This window comes from Urocitellus parryii, unplaced genomic scaffold (genome assembly GCF_045843805.1).
Source record: "Urocitellus parryii isolate mUroPar1 unplaced genomic scaffold, mUroPar1.hap1 Scaffold_67, whole genome shotgun sequence".
In the NCBI taxonomy this organism is placed as follows: domain Eukaryota; kingdom Metazoa; phylum Chordata; class Mammalia; order Rodentia; family Sciuridae; genus Urocitellus; species Urocitellus parryii.
Window position 1 is genome coordinate 1,350,683 of NW_027554122.1, and position 12,382 is coordinate 1,363,064.

The 12,382-nt window shown below is 35.9% G+C and overlaps 1 long non-coding RNA gene across 1 annotated transcript; it reads right to left on the reverse strand.

Moving 5' to 3' along the window:
* Window positions 1–1,607: 1,607 nt before the first annotated feature.
* Window positions 1,608–9,911, reverse strand: LOC144252929 (uncharacterized). The gene is made up of 6 exons (XR_013343081.1): window positions 9,851–9,911; window positions 6,665–6,711; window positions 5,601–5,657; window positions 5,369–5,438; window positions 4,235–4,308; window positions 1,608–1,873 (listed from the first exon to the last, which is right to left on the reverse strand). It is a non-coding gene; the product is annotated as an uncharacterized LOC144252929 (long non-coding RNA).
* Window positions 9,912–12,382: the final 2,471 nt, after the last annotated feature.

A 12,382-nucleotide genomic window follows, 5' to 3' on the forward strand; every position in this document is an offset into this window, starting at 1 on the left:
TTAATTTATAGTAGTTAACCCCATATTCTTGACTCCTTGTCCAATATTTTTCTAGTCAACATTCTTTTCAAATATAAAAGTTTAATTTTAATTTCCTTTTATACTTAGCCAATAAAATAAGCCATCATATGTTTACTTTTTTAAATTTGGTACCAGGGATTGAACTCAGGACGATTAACCATTGAGCCACATCCCAACCCTTTTTACTTTTTATTTTGAGACAGGATCTCCCTAAGTTTCTCAGGGCTACACTAAGTTGCTGAGGCTGGCCTTGAACTTGCCTCCTGAACCTCCAGAATGTTAGCTGTGCACCACCACACCCAGTTTACTTTAGAAATTTCAAGAATTAGGTTTTAAGATATACCTTCCTATAACTTCTATGTTTTCTACTATGATAAGATATAAATTTTATCTCAAAAATAAAAAAAAACAAATCAGACTACTTTTTTCTCATAAATCTGTTTAATTTCTTCCCACTTCAGTGGCAATAAATTCTTTAAGAAAGAAGCTACTAAAAACTACATATTTTAGCTTCAGTTTTGGATGCTTGAAGCAAATTCCAAGATATTTTAAGAATACCAGTGTAATTTTATAAGTAAATATTTTGTCATCTAGGAGTCCTATGGAAATATGATTTGCTCAGTATTTCAATTCTAAGGAAAAATCACAAAAACGAAACCCAATTTTAACTAGACTGAATGGCAATAATGGGTTGAAGAAAAAAGAAGAAATGACCATAGTATGAATGAGTGACAGAATTTTCAGGAAAATAGTTAGTTTTAAAATTAATTTCTTAATAGAGATCCTAACCCTCAATTTCTTAAACAAAGCCTTGTGTACTGCTTATTAATGCCAATCTCAGAATGGTAAGCGGTTCCCTAGATTTTATCCACCCTACTCAAACTTCAATTGTTAAATTTTGCATTCATATTTTCAATCCTAAAGTAACTCACACCCAGTCACTTATAAAGGAAAGTATGTTGGGGCTGAGGTTGTGGCTCAGCAATACCACACTTGCCTGAGGTATGTGAGGTGCTGGATTTGATTCTCAGCACCGCATATAAATAAATAAAATGAAAGTCTATCAACAACTAAAAAATATTTTTTTTAAAAAAAGGAAAGTATGTTTCTCTTTTGCATCATTTTCAGGAAGTCCAGTCTCTAATAGAAGACAGGATTCTGTATTTGTACTATTAACACAGCTGAACAATTATAATCCAAGCTGAAGTACTAATAGTATCCTAGGATTCTTTTCCCCAATAAAAAGAGTAATACTTCACCAAGCTACATAATTGAGATGCCAATTGAGATGCTGCATTTTGAGATGCCAAGCCACTGCATCCTTCAACATAAGAACAATGAGACCAAATAATCATATTATTCTGTCAAATGAATACCTAGGAATTCATGATAAAAATATTATAGCTGAAAGCTTTGCTTTTCGTTTCTATCGAGACATACCAGAACAATTTTAGAAGTATCTATATTAGCAGTTCAAACTGTCAAAACCAAAGATTAGTATGACCCTAAATTTAATAATTAAAAATCCTCAATTAACTACATGTAATATGTGGCAAATGTTCTCAGAATATTCTTCCCCAGAGATTGTGAACCAATAAATGAGTACTGTAAAAAAAAATTACTTTTGATTTTTAATTGGCAGTCTTAGTATAAGGAATATTAGTTGTAGCAATATTAATCTACTTACTCATACAGAGTTGAGCATTTTTGTTTTGGGTTAATATCCCATATTTTCTTATTGCAGACAACATATTCATTACTGTGCTGGTCATAGAGAGCTTCAAATTCTTCTACATTTTGCTGAAAATGGTTAGGCACAGCAAATGGGCCTGCAGAATCTGAATTGCGTCTTCTAATTAAAAAAATAATTTTGTTAATAATAAACTTTTGGATAGGCTAGGTGAACTTTTAATGGAAAAAAACAACATGATGGTAACGAACATATGACTTGATTTTATGTGGAAGGAAAGTACTACCAGAGAGCTTAGTGTGGAAAAGATACCCTTCATAATTATAGTCAAGAAACATTATATCTGACATTCTAAGTAAGCACTTTTAATTTAGCCCTAAACCAAGCACATTTTCCCACAGCTCCAGTTTAAAAAAAAAAATCAATGTTGTATTAATTGTAACTTGTTAAAGGGTTGAGAGACAAATGAAGATCTTATAATTGCTATTAATTTAAGTGATATTGAGACTGGTAAAAAGTACTAATAAAAAGATTTCTTTAAAAAAAGAATATGAGGGCTGGGGTTGTGGCTCAGAGGTAGAGTGCTCAACTAGCATGCGTGAGGCACTGGGTTCGATCCTTAGCACCACATAAAGTAAAAAATAAAGACACTGTATCCACCTATAATTAAAAATAAATAAACAAATATTTTTTAAAAAAGAATATGAGATTTTAGTACTTTCAAAAGATACAGTCGATTGAGTGTGAGACCTAAACCAGACAGTATGGTTTAAATCCTGGCTCTGCTATTTATATAAGCCTTGTGCCTGGAGCAAGTCATTCAACTACAACTGCCTGAGTTTCTTTATTTATACTATGGACACAATATCAGTACTTATATCTTAGAGTGGAGGAATGGATTAAATTAATTTATATATGTAAATGCCTTAGAGTAATGCCTCATACATATTCGTTCATTTCAATGGAGACTGTTATATTATGATCTGTATGTCTGCGTTCCCCAAAAACTCATAGGTCATGAGGGCAAAGACATGATGAATGGGATTTGTACCTTTACAAAAGTATCTTTAGAAAGCTGCCTTATTTTTATGGTTTAGACATGATGTGTCCCACAAAATCTCACATGTGAGACAATGCAAGAAAGTTTTGAGGTAAAATGATTGGGGTCTGACAGCCTTACTGCTTTCCTCTACCACCTCCTTCCACCATGATGTGCTGCCTCTGGTACAGAACAATGAAGCTGATGTCAATGGACTGAGACCTCTGAAACCATGACCCCCAAATAAACTTTTCCTCCTTTAAAAGTGTTCTTGTTAGATCTTTTGGTCACAGCAGCAAAAATGCTGACTAAAACACTTGTCCATGTACCATGTGAGAAAAAAGTGAGAAGGTACCATCTATGAACCAGACCCTCATGAGACAACAGACATGTCAGCTCTTTGATCCTGAACTTCTTAGCCTAAAGAACTGGGAAAAGCCAAATTGTGAGAAGTAAATTTCTGTTGTTTGTAAGCCCCTCAGTTTATGGTATATTGTTCTGGCAGCCCAAATGGACAAAGACTGGATCTTAATTCCTCTACTTAGAGAATTCATGAAAATGAGTGCAATTTTTTTAAGAGAGAGAGAGGGGGGGGAAGAGGGGAGAGAGAATTTTTTAATATTTATTTTTTAGTTTTTGGTGGACACAAAATCTTTATTTTATTTTTTATATGGTGCTGAGGATCGAACCAAGCACCCCGTGCATGCCAGGCAAGCGCGTTACTGCTTGAGCCACATCCCCAGCCCCAATGAGCGCAAATTTTAACTGTTCTTTTTCTTTTTTTGGTGCTAGGGATCGAACCCAGGGCCTTGTGCATGCAAGGCAAGCACTCTACCAACTGAGCTATATCCCCAGCCTCTGTTCTTCTTCTTCTTTTTTAAATATATTTTTTAGTTGTAGATAGACACAATACCTTTATTTATTTTTATGTGGTGCTGAGGATTGAACCCTGTGCCTCACAAATTTGAGGCAAGTACTCTACCACTGAGCCACAACCCCAGCCCAAATTTTAACTGTTCTTAAACTCCCTAAGAAATGTGAGCTTCTTTGTTTGGTATTATCAGTTTCTTTAAAACTGATAAAGTTAAACCATAACATCATATATAGATTCCAAAATAGCTTCTTTCTCCTATTATAGTAGCATTAGTTAATTATCAATAGGACAATCTCTTTACTGAATACTTTAAAGGACATTTTCTAGACATTTTTCTAGGGATTTCCCATAGTGCCCTGAACACAGTGCGTCCTCAATATATGCTTACTGAATAAATCACCATTCCTGAGACTTTAACTCATAAGAATTCTTAATGACAAGCCATGCTATTAATTAAATTGAGATATATTATATCAGGTTGTCAATAAGTAAATCTTTAAAAATGAAAGGGAAATAAAACACAAGTTTAGAGTACATTAAATTAACATGCCTTATCAAGTGAAAAGCATGTGAGTTATAATGAGGCAATAATTCTAACAATCATACTTACTTATAATCTTCACCTGAACTGATAGTCTCATTATTTGGTGTTACTGTAGTTGTTCCAGAAACAACTAACATTGGCTGGTTTAAAAGAAAAAAAAATGACAATGACATCTAATTTAAAAGTCTATGAAAGAAAAACATTATCATTAAAATTTATAAACATTTGTATAATATTTAAAACCTATTTTTAATATTTAAAACAATATTTAAATAATATTTAAAACAATATGAAAAACCTATCCAAATTTTCTTATAAATAGGAACACATAGTAATATAAGTTTCAATGGCCAGAAATAAATTCAAATTAACATTTGGGATAGTTTCCAGTCCTCCAAAAAACTTTAAATGTCACTTAAATTTCCATATTAGTTAAAGACACATGGTCAAAGGTACAAGGAATCTTATACTGGAATTCCAAGCTGCCTGCATCCTCCTTGAACACTTGCTCATTCTCTCTACCCCTGTTCCTCTTTTGCCCCCAAGACATGCTGAAACCAAGAGGAATGCACTATGATGCTGAAATAATGAGAATAGAGCCATAGGTGAAAAGGAAAAGTTCCCATCAATTCTAAGACTGATATGATGACTAGAATTCATCATTCTTATTTGAATATTTTAGATAATAAATATTTAAATAAATAAGTCCAACAAGAGCTTTTGAATACTAGAAACCAATATCTTATCTGCTCTTATATGAGATATAGAAAACAATATCTTATATATTCTTATCTCTCCCTAAAATTCAGCACAGAAATAATAATAAATAATTATTAAAGATTTACTACCTAATAAGCAAAGGTTATTATAACAGGCACAGGAAAGTCAAATAACTTGCTCAAGGTCACAGAAAATAATTGGTAGAACCAAGACAGGAACTCTACCCTATGGCTATCCATAATAGAGTACTACATTATATTTTTACTCAGAAATATCTATAAAATATAAATAACTATAAAGATTAAGAGTTTCTTTCAAGAGTTATTTATGTGCAACATGAACCTTAAATTTCCTCAAAATATAGAAGACTGCCAAAATAGACTAAACCCTAGAAAGTCTTTCTCTACAAAATGTTTCAAAATACTGCAAGAATTGCTTATTTCTGGGCTGGGGATGTGGCTCAAGCGGTAGTGCGCTCACCTGGCATGCGTGTCGCCCGGGTTCGATCCTCAGCACCACATACCAACAAAGATGTTGTGTCCACCGAGAACTAAAAAAAAAAAATAAATATTAAAAATTCTCTCTCTCTCTCTCTCTCTCTCTCACTCTCTCTCCTCTCTCACTCTCTCTTAAAAAAAGAATTGCTTATTTCTAACTTATATATCCATTTTTGAGAGTCTGGGCAGGAATTGATTCAGAAAATATTCCATACCTTTGTGTCTTTTGGCTTCTTTTTCTTGCCTTTGTTTTTAACCTTGGTAGAACTGAACTGAAAAATGTGTGGGGGGGAACAAAACAAAACAATGAACACTCAAATAACAGCATTATGTATGTCAACATAAACAAACCACATTAAGTTTCACAGACTAATCATCAGTTATATGTATATAAAATGTTGTATATCAGCCCAAGTGCTATGGCTTATAATAAAAAAGAAGAAAAGGCTTAATAATGCCAAATGTTATGATTAAAATTAAATTGTCCTAACATTTTAATTTCATTTTCAACAGGGCTTATGTTATTCTAAATAATTAACTAAACTTTTAAGTAATTCTGATTATGTGCTATAATAGCATTTAATGATATCCCTTTTACTAAGCAAACAGATGTTCCACACCCAGCCAGATAACGGGGCACAAAGAGTGAAAGGAGCAGTATTAATTTCTCTATATGTGTATGTTAGCTGTACTTCCATACTTAGCAGGGCAAAATCTGATAGAGCAGAGTAAGACAGAATTCCATATATTTGATCCTGAAAACTGATAAACAAGTATCTTTCTCTTTGAAAACTGCCACAGTGCTATCCTTTTCATTATTTAATCATGTTCCTCAAATGAAGAATTTCTGGCCTGCCAGAAAGAATAAAAGACAACCACAAGTTGTCAAGGAAAACAACTCTTGAATTACTCTTAAGTTAAACTCATGTTGGAGCTAAGTGAAACAAAGTCTCTTTATTTTCCTTCAGCACAAAAATACCACAATTTTTTTCTCAACTAAAGAACTTTTCCTTTTCTCCTTCTAATATTAACATTTATTAGTTGTAAAACTTTATGGAAAGTATTTAACTTAAGCCTCAGAGTTTGCTGAGGAACGCCCCATTCCTAAGAGGATGAGTGGAAATAACTTTCTAATGAAATGGCAGACATATTCAGAAATCCTCTCAATTTGGTTCTGAAATGCTACCTGTGATGTAAGCAAATACTGGCCTCGTTGTTCCTCTTCTCCTTTGGCTAATGCAAATTAGAACATATGATTTAAAGTGGTCAAGTAGCTTACCGGAGCTTCACCACTATCTTGTTTCCTTAATACAGTACAGCGGTTATCTGTAGAAGAAACAGAAGGTTCTATGAGGAAACTAAATATTTACATTACCATATAATATACTTAAGTCTTAAAACTACCTCAAGACCACTATCACAGACTATATTCTATTCCTTATTTGGCTCTGATAAACGTTTAGTTTAAAAACCAAGGGTAGTAATGTAGTGGGGCAGGTGGCTCACTCTTATAATCCTAGTTATTAGGGAGGCTGAGGCAGAAGAATCACAAGTTAAAGGCTAGGGCAACTTAGTGAGACCCTATCTCAAAATTTTTAAAAAAGGGGTTGTAGGTGTAGCTCAGTGATTGAGGAACTGCCTAACATATGCAGGGTTTGGGGTTCAATCCCTGGCACTGCAAACAAAACAAATCCAAGGGCAAAATGACTAACTAAACATAATGTTACAGGTATGACAAATAAGATGTCAAAAAACCTGATGAAATAATAGTCTTCAGTCAAGAGGCCCAAGGGGAGTTAGAGAGGGCTTTGGGGAAGAGAAGAAATTTAAGTTAGACTTGGAATAAACAGGCAAAGGGAAAGCTGTGGCTAGAGCTGCATAAGCAATGGCAAGAGGCATGAAAGCACAAGACAGGTCTGGATATAGCATCAGTAGGTGTAAGCTCAGAGGGCAGCTAGAGAAAGTGCAGAGAGATGGTGAATGTAATCTGCAGGCAGAACTAATATTTCCTTTGCAGAAAGCTTTCAGTAACAGATATTCTACAGGAGTCTCCAGTAGGAGTAAGAGGAAAATTACAGGCATGAAAGCCAGTTTGGAGACTTCTATAATGGTCTAATCATGGAAAGAGAATTAAGGTCTTCTCTTGGCTTAGGAAAATGAGATGCATAGGAAAGGACAAATTAAAGATAAAGCTTATTTGGACCTGGTGACAAACTAGTTAATACTAGTAATAGGGAACAGAACTAGTAATAGGGAAAAGAATAAAGGGTAATTTTAAGGTTTTTTTTTTGCTTAAAAATTAGATTTACGACAATGGTCACTATAAGGTCCTTGCTTATAGTAGACAATCAAAGGTCACTTCCCCAGACATCTGGACGGCCATCCTAAGGGACAGTCACCATTTTCCAGCTTCCTCATACCAACCCAACCCTTCACCACCCCACATTCTTTCCCACCCAAGGGTGTACCAACCCCACCCATAACAGTCCACATTAGGACCCACCTGGCTCTAATCCCTGAGCCTCTCCCAGGAAAGTCTTGAAATCTAAGCCCGTGTTGCCTCTCTCCTTCTATGGAGAGATGGCCTTTATTTATCAGCTCTGACAAACAAACTCACATATGTATCTCTGTCTGGTCTCCATATTTCATTTATTGCTCTCCCATTTGCCGGTTCCTCACTTTCCTTTCATTGGTGCCGAAACCTGGGATCAGGTTCCACAGAGTGCCTGATCCCCTCTTTGAGGGTCACTGAGCATCCTTGAGCCCCGAACTGGATTCCATCATGGGACCAGGCCCTCTATTCTGCCAAACGCCCTCTCTGCACACCATCAGACATTTCAGGAAAGACCCATGTCTCCAGTCAACCTAAATGACCTACAGGTCCTGGAAAGTGACTGTTGATCATCTAGCACTCCCAGGGTTACTGGGTGGTTGGGGGCACCCTCAGCCACAGCTTTCACAGCTATGATCCCTACTGTTGACCTCAGAAAAGTCTTGAACCCCAAACCTGTGTTGCCTATCTCTGTCTATGGAGAGATGGCCTTTATTTTTCGGCTCCACCAAACACTTTTCTGTGTGTATCTCTGCCTTGTCGCCGCCTTTCATTTCTCACTCTCCCATCTCCCTGTTCTTAGCTTTCCTTGCAGTCACTAACAAAAGTTTAGGAAAAACAAGTCTTTGAGATGTGGTAAGTGGGTTTAGTCATGTTGCTTTGCAAGGGCCTTTAGCTGACTACACAGAAATTGTCTAGGAAAACATGCATCCAGATTTCAGAAGTGAAACTTGAGTCCCAATATTCATGTCATTGGTGGAATTATTGAATACCCTGATATAAAAGATCAGTGGATTTTGAAAAGTTAATACTATCCTCCTTTTAAATAATAAGACATAATACTCAAAATGTCTGGGGTGAGGGTGGGAGACACAGCTACTAGAGTTGAAAATCTGTTGAGATCACCATAAATTTGATTGGTAGCTTCTGACTCCATGGATGACAGCAGTGAAACTGGCAGCCAGATGTTCTGAGTATTTTAGGTATAGAACATAAGAATTGGGAAGAGTGGTCACTAAGAGAAAACTGTCTTTTGTAGTGGTCCTGTTGTGTGACTCAACATACACTGGGTTTTGTAGGCTTAGTTTCAAGATAAAATTTATTACCAACAGCAATAACTGATGGCACTAAATTCAGGCTATCAAGTAGCACGTCACCTCCCATTAGAAAACAGTATCCTGGAAAGACAACGCCATCTATATGCAAATGTTCATTTTGCTAAGAACCAAAACAAAAGCAAGCTTTTCAGTTTTTTATACTGTATTTGAACTTTATAATGTGTGACACTGTAATACAAGGTCAGATTTTTAAATCAAATGGCATGAAATTTGAATCTAACTTCTAACAACATACAGAGGAGACTGATAAAAAAAAGGAGAGAAGACTATTAGGGTGCACACACAGAATGAAAGATAAAAACATTAAAAATTAAGAATATTAGAATTTTGAAGTAAAACAGGATCAGAGATCACTGGCTCCAAATCATTTCATTTTTTTAAGGATAAGGAAACTAAAATCCAAGAGAAGCCTAGGAAATTAACTGCTAATTAGTCTACTGTGTCAAACTGGACTCCATGCAGTTATCCAAAGAGGCCTCTCAGCTCCCCTCTAAGCCACCTCTCTAAGGCCCAACTTCCACCTGTCCAATTAATTCTATTTCCACTTTTACAGGCTTTCATAGGCCATCTCAAGATTCTATCCCTGCTCCACAGTTTTCCTCTAACAGGGAGAACCCAGTGCTGGGTTTTTCCTCCGAAGCCCTCAGCACTTTCATGCTCTCTCATCAATCATCTTTTCCAAGTGAACTGATTGTACTATAATAATTCTCACATTAAGTATTTATAGGAGCAGCTCCTTTTTCAGATATTTTCTTTAAGATTAAATACAATATAAATCCAAGCTTGGTCCACATACCCATTATATCAAAGAATTCATCTAAAGCACTATGCAATGCTGGGAACTTGTCTCTGTGTTCTTCCAATAGCCATATTAAACAATGTGCTTCTTTTAATGATGCTGGTTCACAGAAGTAATCAAGTTGCTTTCCTTCTATAGAGGCTAGTTTATGGCCATATTTCTCACTCCAAAGGAACGTCATGATGCTAAAATCAAGCTCCTTAAGAGATGCTCCATATCGAGAAAAAAAAGGTCCCACGGCATCTAAGCCTACAATGAAAACAAAATACAAATCCCAACTGGGAAAAAATTTTTACTGTAAAATTACGTGGAGTTTCACATCTTTGAAAGTGGTTCCATTATAGTTTGCTTATATTTTCAGTGAAAATGTTCCAATACTTGAAAACAGACTTGTTTGAGTTATTATGCATTTGTAGAAACACACAGAACACTAATATACTAAAATGCAATAATTTTCAGTATGGTAAGCCAAAGACTTCTATCATTACAAATATCTTTTTTGCTCTTAGGAGATGACAAAATGACATTAAATTGCTTAAGAAAAATACTATGTTTTTGACTAATGTATAATAACTTTTCATTCTAACTGATAAACTAGTAAGATTTTATAATGTCTTTTTATGTATATTCCATAGCAACCAAACATCAATAACATGCAAAATTTTGCCTAACTGCCTTTAATTCTTCCTCCAATACCTCCAAGAACTGCTCCTTATCTTCCAAAATATCATGGTTCCTCATCATGATACAAAAATCAAGGTGGTCACTATTCCTGTTTTCTTTTTTTTTTTTTTTTAAATATTTTTAGTTGTAGATGTACACATAACTTTATTTTTTTTACATGGTGGTGAGGATTGAATCCAGGGCCTCAAACATGCAAGGCAAATGCTCTACCCCTTGAGCCACAACCCCAGCCCATTATTCCTGTTTTTACTCCCTGTTCTCCACATCAGAAAATAGGGTGGCTGCAACCTTATAAATTCTCACTGAAAGGATGGTGAATCTTCGTTCCTTCCTAACACAGCCACCAAAAAGCAAAGAGGAAATTTATACAAATTCCTCATCATACCTCTAAATACAGCACTGTCAACCATGCATGGGCCTGAAGTTCTCAAATCAGTAAATGGAGCAGCTATTACTAAAGTCAAAATTACCCTGGATTGCTCACTGCTATTTCTTTCAGTTGAAATAGCTTACAAAGGACATGCTGCATGAGAAATTAGCATAAAACACCAGAATGGGTGGCCACATAAAATATTCATAGAACAAAATATCCAAAGAAACCTCCAGTTAAGAAATACATTCACATTCCCTATCCAGTCTCATGTGCAGGCATGTGCTCCAGGAAGGGGGTGTAGGCCAACCATAGTACTACTAAAACTAATATTCTCTTACTTGTGCTCTGCTATTTCTTTCTCCCTCCATCTTTTGCTAAACATATAAACTGGCCTTCTTGTGTCAAATATTCACGATGTGACTTCTGGAATTGAAAATTGCTTGCTTTAATTAAATGTATGTGAGTTTACATCAGGGCTATAATAACATCTTTACTAATTAACAACCTTGAGCTAATTTTATACTTTAGTATATATACAAACTTATTAAAGTGATACCTTTACTCCTCAGAATATACATGGGTTATATCACAAGACATAGTCATATTTTCCTGCCAGTCAGCTGCAAGACTGCATTTACCTGAATAAACACTGACTGGCATTCTTCCAATGTAGTCTAACCTATAAGGCCCACTTCTCCAGTTGTGACTCTATCCTCTATGGAAGATTAAAGTGTTAAGTGAGAACTTATGAATTTACTTTTCTATTGGACATTATCGGCAATCTTATCACTTAAGAGTGATTTTCTGAGACCAGAAACTTATTAAGACCTATGCTCAGAGCAGGAATATGCCAAGCTTGCTGCCATCTGACTTTCTCTCTACCAACAGAAATTGACCAGAATCTTCTTTGAAACCCTTAAATTCTACTAACTGCATTTCTGTAAAAGCTCAAAAAGGTGGGGGTAGCTGGTAGAAGCTGGGCAGGTGCTATTCTTGGGTCTGAGAGCACTACTCTCTTTCCTGTGGCCTCCCGTAGAACTTTATCAATAGCTGCCAGCTGAATCAACAATCATGCTAGCCCAGTTGCCGTAATATATAGCATCTTGGGAGGTACCCAAAGCATCCTTACTCGTGTTAGACAGCTACCATACCTGAGGGCTCATTCTGCAGTCCTGCATGGCCTTGGGCAAGAAGCCTGAATGGGAGGTAGGGGATGTCTTCCACATCCTTCCCTTGTGATTCAAAACCACCTACTTGAACCCCAGGGTACATTTCTTCTCATCCTTCAATATAGATTTGCCTGAGGTACTCCTAAACAATGAGTCCCATCTGCTTGTCCTAATTTTTCTTCCCAGAATCTTAATCTTTCTCAACAAGGCTATTGAGGTGCACAATCCCAGAAGGCACTCAATAGCTCCTAGGTTCCAGGGTGTGTTGGTTACACAGGGTAGTGTCTAGTACTCACAAATGTT